Genomic DNA, 6,410 nt, shown 5'->3' with positions numbered 1-6,410 from the left:
GGACTCCAATCTCAATCAATCCAACTTCTAATTGTGTGTTGTATGGACAAATTCTCTTGTGGACCCGACTGTAATCTCGATCAGTCCAACTTCTAATCGTGTGTTGTATTAACAAATGGTTATGTGGACTCCACTGTAATCTACATCAGTCCAACTTCTAATTAGGCATTGTCTTAACAAGTGGTTATGTGGACTCCACTGTAGTCTACATCAGTCCAACATGTTTATACAGTCAGCTTGACTCAAGTTTTGCATTTATCCAGACTTCAATCTGTTAGCTCTATGAGCATATCAAGTAAGTTACCTTGGTTGCCTTCAAAATTGAAGTTCTTCCAACTTCTTTTTAGGCGTTACCTTGGTTGCCTTCAAAATTGAAGTTCTTCCAACTTCTTTTTAGGTGTACAGTGTAAAATTACATAAGACTCACTCATATGAGATGAATAACAACCAACATTTATTTCACACTTTTACTGTAAACTTTCACTGTACAAGACACTTGGTTGTGTAGGACAAACAGTGGCAAAAATAAAACATATTTTCTGAAAACAATATACCATAAAGGTGCTGAAGATACACTAGCAATTCTTAAATATAGCGCATGTACAGTACTATACATGTCTACAAGAGGCAATAAAACAGTAATTTCTTAAGCCACGTCTGCATCAGCGTTTGCCGACCAATCAAAAGATTAAGTGCATGTACAGTATATCTACAAAAGGTGATCAAAACAACATGGCAACCTCCAAAGCCATTTGAACCAGTTGCGACCCTCATCTCTCAAACACAAAAGTATCTTTGGCATTAGTGGGTAAAGGTGATGACTTTTTGAGCAATGCTTTTGAGAAACAATACTGCAAAATGTTATTTGGGCGGTTTATCAATACAGGACCTTGATAAGGAGAACTTGAATCAGCAGTGGACAATCATGTTGCCAGGCAACATTGCTCAAAAAGTTGACCAGTGCATCATCACTTGGGGTATGACAAAACATTTAACACAAGTCACTGTTACTGTTTGTGCATGGCTGATCAGAGTTCGCCTGTCTCTCTACATCTATCTGAGTGTCTGGCCGTCAGTCCATCTGTGAGTGTGTCTGAGTGTCTCTAGTCTAGTGTAGTGTGTGTGTGTGTGTGTGTGTGTGTGTGTGTGTGTGTAAGCCAACATGTTTAAGTCAGTCGCAATTAAGCATAAGTTGGTAGTCACATCTATCTGAGACATTAAAAGAAAACAAAAACGTAAGCCTCACTATTACTGCTGCTGTGTTCACGTCTGTCAACGTCTGCCAACCAGTGTGAGTGATGTCAGTATATCTTTTGGTTCACTTACCCAAACTACCATACACATCCAGTTTATGTACAAAATACACATCTACAAGGGCCAGAAAAACCAACATAGAAAATTCCAGTCATTTGAACAGAGTTGCTACCCTCACCTTTCAAACTTAAAAGTATAAGCAACTAAACCACTTAAAGGAGAGAAAACGGCATACAACTGAGAACATACAACTCCACTCAAAGATGCGTGTGCAATCACAAGTGTGTGGACATGAGCCTGTTCCGGACACCATTAACTCTTGAGGAGCAAGACTCTGCGCCAATCTTCATTACCACCTTTTGTATGATCTCGAACATGTATCTGAGTCCTTTTGGGTAGTGGATGTTGAGACCATAAAGCAAACCCATCAGCAACGAAAACGCGTGAGGCACATCTTTCAGGTTTCGGAGAATGACATCCTCCTCCAGTGCAAGTGCAACATCGATCACCTCCTTGGGGACAGGGCGCTGTGCATTCTCTGTAAGGATGAGGATTCCCACGTGCATTCCCTTGACAGCTTCACTCTCCTCATTTGGCTGGTGACAGAGCAAAGCAATTGGAATAACATAGCCAATCAGCATTAATTCCTCAAGCAATGGAAATTCAAGATGCATAAGGATATACAAGATGCATTTCAATATATAAATATCTGATGAAAAACAATTGTTAAAGGTGCACTGTGTAGAATGTGACCAGAATGGATACTGCAACTATGCTGCTCTTTGAAACTGTGCTGCATGTTGCCAAATTTAACCTTTTCATGAATATATACTAAATAATAAACCAATATTTACTAGTTTAACCAAAGTACAGTAAGGTTTGCAGCTGAAAATGCCTATTTTTGGAAATTCAAAATGGCGGACCACGGAGAAGATCCCCTTTTTCATGTATGAAAAGTGCAATTTCCCCAGTCATAATGAATACTTAGAATTTGGTGGTGGTGGTAAGTATTCATGAAAAAGGTAACATTTGTGAATGGGCAGCGTAAATTCTGGAAATAAACTACTAAAAATCTTACGCGGTGCACCTTTAAGGAAGAAGGGAATACTAAGTGTGCGAATGTTTTTCCTTGTAAATCTTGTAGGCCTACCTTTGCACCAACCTGCATCAACAAAAGAGTGGTAAGCCTTCGCTACTTTACGTAGCATTTTGAAGTTATACCTAAAACCTTGTCAAAATCAAATGCTTGCCATTTTTCAACTGGTTTTAAGATTTCACTCAGGAGTGTACAATTAATACATTCTATAACTACGGGTCATTGCTTTGGATGAAAAAAAGACTTAAATCAGCAAGTGATAATTCCTCACTTACTTTACAGATTTTGAAGAACTGGCAACTACCTTTTGAAAGTGTGGAGTCAACTTGAATTTTGATAGTTTCTATTGAAATACACAAGTCAAATAGCAAATATATTGCAAAAGGAGGGTAGTTTAGGCAACATGTCGGATTAAAAGAGACAATGTCATGTGTTTTAATTTTAGACAGGTGACCACGATTTGTAATACAATGTCTACCTAGTAGGACTTTCTGGATAAACTGTAGAAGAGAAATCAAAACCCAAATAAAAGCCAAAAGGTGCTGCTACAAAGTAATAAATGTAGATCTACTAGGAAAAGAGCTGCTTAACTTACTGTACTTTCACAGACCAGTAAATTAGTTTATTTAGCTAATACTCATGGAAAGATCACATTTGGGAATGGGCAGCTACAATGAGCAGCATAGTTGTAATACATACTCTGAATTCAATCCAACATACTTTAAGTTTATTACATACATTTTTCCCTTTTAAAGGCTTCAGTTGCTTTTCATTAATATTTACTAGGTAAAATAAATATGTACTGGTCTGATTAAATTATAGTAGGCTTTGCAGCCAATATGTTTTTACTTATATTTCAAAAAGGCAGGTATGGAGAATAATCCACCTTAAATGACAACACAAGTCTGTTGAATGAACAGAACTGTCTTTATGCTTTTCCACGCGTCACGTTTTTAGAGACGGATTCTGTGTGAATTTACCCTAAGGTAAATCCACGCTAGACGCATGCATAAGGTAAATGCACGTTGCACGCATGCATAAGGTAAATGCACGTTGCACGCATGCATAAGGTAAATGCAAGTTGCACGCATGCATAAGGTAAACGCACGATGCATGCATGGGGAGCTGTGTTTTCTAACGGCACACTACAGGCGCGCCAAGCACGATGCACGCATGCATGGGGAAATTGTGTTTTCTAACGGCACACCATCCCATAGGAAACAATGCTTTTGCTCGCGTCACGTTTTAAGAGACGGATCCTGCGTGATTTTACCCTTTGCATGCATACTTAACCATGTCAGAAATTCTAAAGAAAACACAATTTGCCCATGCATACGTGCATCGAACAAACTTCATCAGAGGTAGTTACACTCTCGAGAAAAATCATGCTGGCCGTCAAAGCTAGCACACGACCTAACCTCAACTTCTCAGAACATGTTAACGTTGCTTGCTACACTTCCTAAACCTATGTCACTCAGCGAACATTGAGAACAGTGCAATCCCTAATAAGGTGTACTCTTTGTTCATACTTTTACCGTTCACATTTCACGATATAGCCATTACATATAGGCCTATGGGTAGTTTTTAAAGTGAGTCTGTCTCATCCTGACCTAGCCGGTCGCTTGCTAGGCTAGTCAACCAACTGGCTATTCGCATAACTTAATTGGCGGCAAGTTCAGAATTTCTCCACATAATTATTATATAGCTAGTAATAGTCTTGTTCATGTAAAACGTGCAATGTTCGTTCTTTTCACTGCTTAGGCCTACTTGTTTTTTTACAAATTACGTCTATGACAAATAAACTCTTGAAATTTTGAATCTTTTCCCGCGATTCATATAGCCAATTCTACTACTAGCTATCACTTAAGATTTTGAAACTAAGAGCTAAGTACCGTATGTTTGAATGGTCAGTTCACAGTATTTCGCTTAGTTAAGACAAAAGTCAATCTTTACTAAAATATCTGACGGTAAAAAAGTTAGGTTTACTTACAGTCGGCTCTCTTCTCATCCGCTTGGTCCTTCAATGAAGAGACGGTTGACGGTTGACGTTGACTAAGTTAGCGTGGTCTGCGCGTGTGCAAGATGACGTAACGTGTTGAACCAGAGGGTGAACTTCAACTTAAATTTGAGATGACAAGAATAACTCAGTTGTGCCAACTGTGGATTAGAATTTCAGAGCAAAAACACAGATATTTGTGTTATCTCAACAAAAGTAATGAAAACTTTTGAGTTGAAAGTTCACTTGACTCAAAAACAGAAGTTGAGACAACAAAAAGGGAAAATATTTTTTTACAGTGAAGACGTCTTGTACAAACTGCCCAAGGCTCGTGTCTTTACACTGGTGACGCCTTTCTCCAGTGCAAGCTTGATTAGGGAAGAAGCCGTTTGACGACATTCTGGACCCCATGGGCAGAGCTGGTTCTAGCCCATTGGTTGCCCTAGCCTAGGCGATATTGAGATTTTTATATCCCATGCTTTAAAAAAAAAAAAAAATCGTTAATCAATGTTGTAAAAACAAAGATGTGTGCTTAAGGGCGCCACTAGGGGATGCCCCCCCGCCAATTTGGCGCCCTAGGCGGTCGCCTTGATGGCCTGTAGGAAGAACCGGCCCTGCCCATGGGGTTGGATGAGATGGCTCAAACTCACTTTTGTAATATCTGTGGCGCCAGAGATCTATCAGCGCAAGCAACATGGGCTGCTATCAGGCCTAGCTGGCATCGAGCCTACTATTGCTGATAACATCCTGGTAGTCAGGTTTCAAGGTTTTATTGGTCATATGTACAGCATATAGACTACAACGTATATGTTGGCAATGAAAATCTTATATTCCATGCTCCTCCAACAACTCAACATACATGGTGCGAATAAGATAAATAAAATAGTGCTGATACGGACGCAGAGGCCGAAGAGGAACACAACACCAATTTAAGAGCTCATGCAGCAGTGCAGGGCTGTGAAGCTCAGATTGAGTGAACGCAAACTGCAGTTCAAACTCAAAGCTGTACATTTAAAAGGCCATGTACTGTCCTCAGGACTGAAAATCGACCCAGAGAAAATTCAGGCAGTGTTGGACATGCCGACGCCCACGGATGCTACGGCAGTGCAGCGCATGATCGGGTTTGTGATACACAGTATCTGGCTAATATCCTGCCAAAGCTATCGGAGATCTTTGAGCCTCTTCGTCGACTCCTGGATAAGGACACTGAGAGCAGAGATAAAAGACTATGTGGTAGGGATGCATTGAAACATCGGCCGATGTTCCCCCTATTAACTGCCAAAAACGCGCTAACAAAAAAAAAAATGTAGCAAAAGCATCGGGAACTGCCATCGGTGAATGTCTTCTCATGTGCCGATGGCAGTTATCGATGCGTTTGCGACTTTTTTGCGCGTTAAGTCATAACCGTCATAACATCAGTTGCAGATCTTCAACACTCCGCCACGAGTCTCTGAACTTCTCGGGATTCAACCAGCATAGCAGACAGGGACACTGGAAGTAGGGGTGCTGAGGGTGCTGCAGCACCCCCTGGTGAAGGACTATTGCAACAATGCAACACTGACGTAGTAAATTAATAATTTTTATTTTCAACTTTTTACTTTTCAAAATAAAAACATTAATTTTCTACTTTTGCATAATCGTGATATTTTTAGTCTCCCGTCTCATTTGTTATCAGGCTATTTTAAGAAATGTAGTTGGCTAATTGCTTATGTCTTGTTTTACTTTGTAGTTCTGTGAATGAGCGCAAGAGGAGGATGCTGTTCATGCTGCAGCTGCAGCTGCTGTTGTGTGTGTGTGTGAGTGTGAGTGAGTGAGAGAGAGAAGAGAGAGAATGTTGGGTATAACGACAGACCTGGATTTGCCTGTTGGTAAAACAGTAATCAGTTAAATCGCTCAATAAATGCACTTATTAGGAATAAAGTCTGTGTGTGTCTCAGTAAATGTATACAGTAGGCTATACTACACGCTGGCCATCTGATGTACACAAAACTATTGTAATGTTATGATGACACGACGTGTCGTTATAAGATAGAGCTAATTTAAGTAGCCTATTGTAAGTTGTAG

This window comes from Eleginops maclovinus, chromosome 10 (assembly GCF_036324505.1).
Source record: "Eleginops maclovinus isolate JMC-PN-2008 ecotype Puerto Natales chromosome 10, JC_Emac_rtc_rv5, whole genome shotgun sequence".
In the NCBI taxonomy this organism is placed as follows: domain Eukaryota; kingdom Metazoa; phylum Chordata; class Actinopteri; order Perciformes; family Eleginopidae; genus Eleginops; species Eleginops maclovinus.
Note: the sequence above shows the minus strand (reverse complement) of the source record.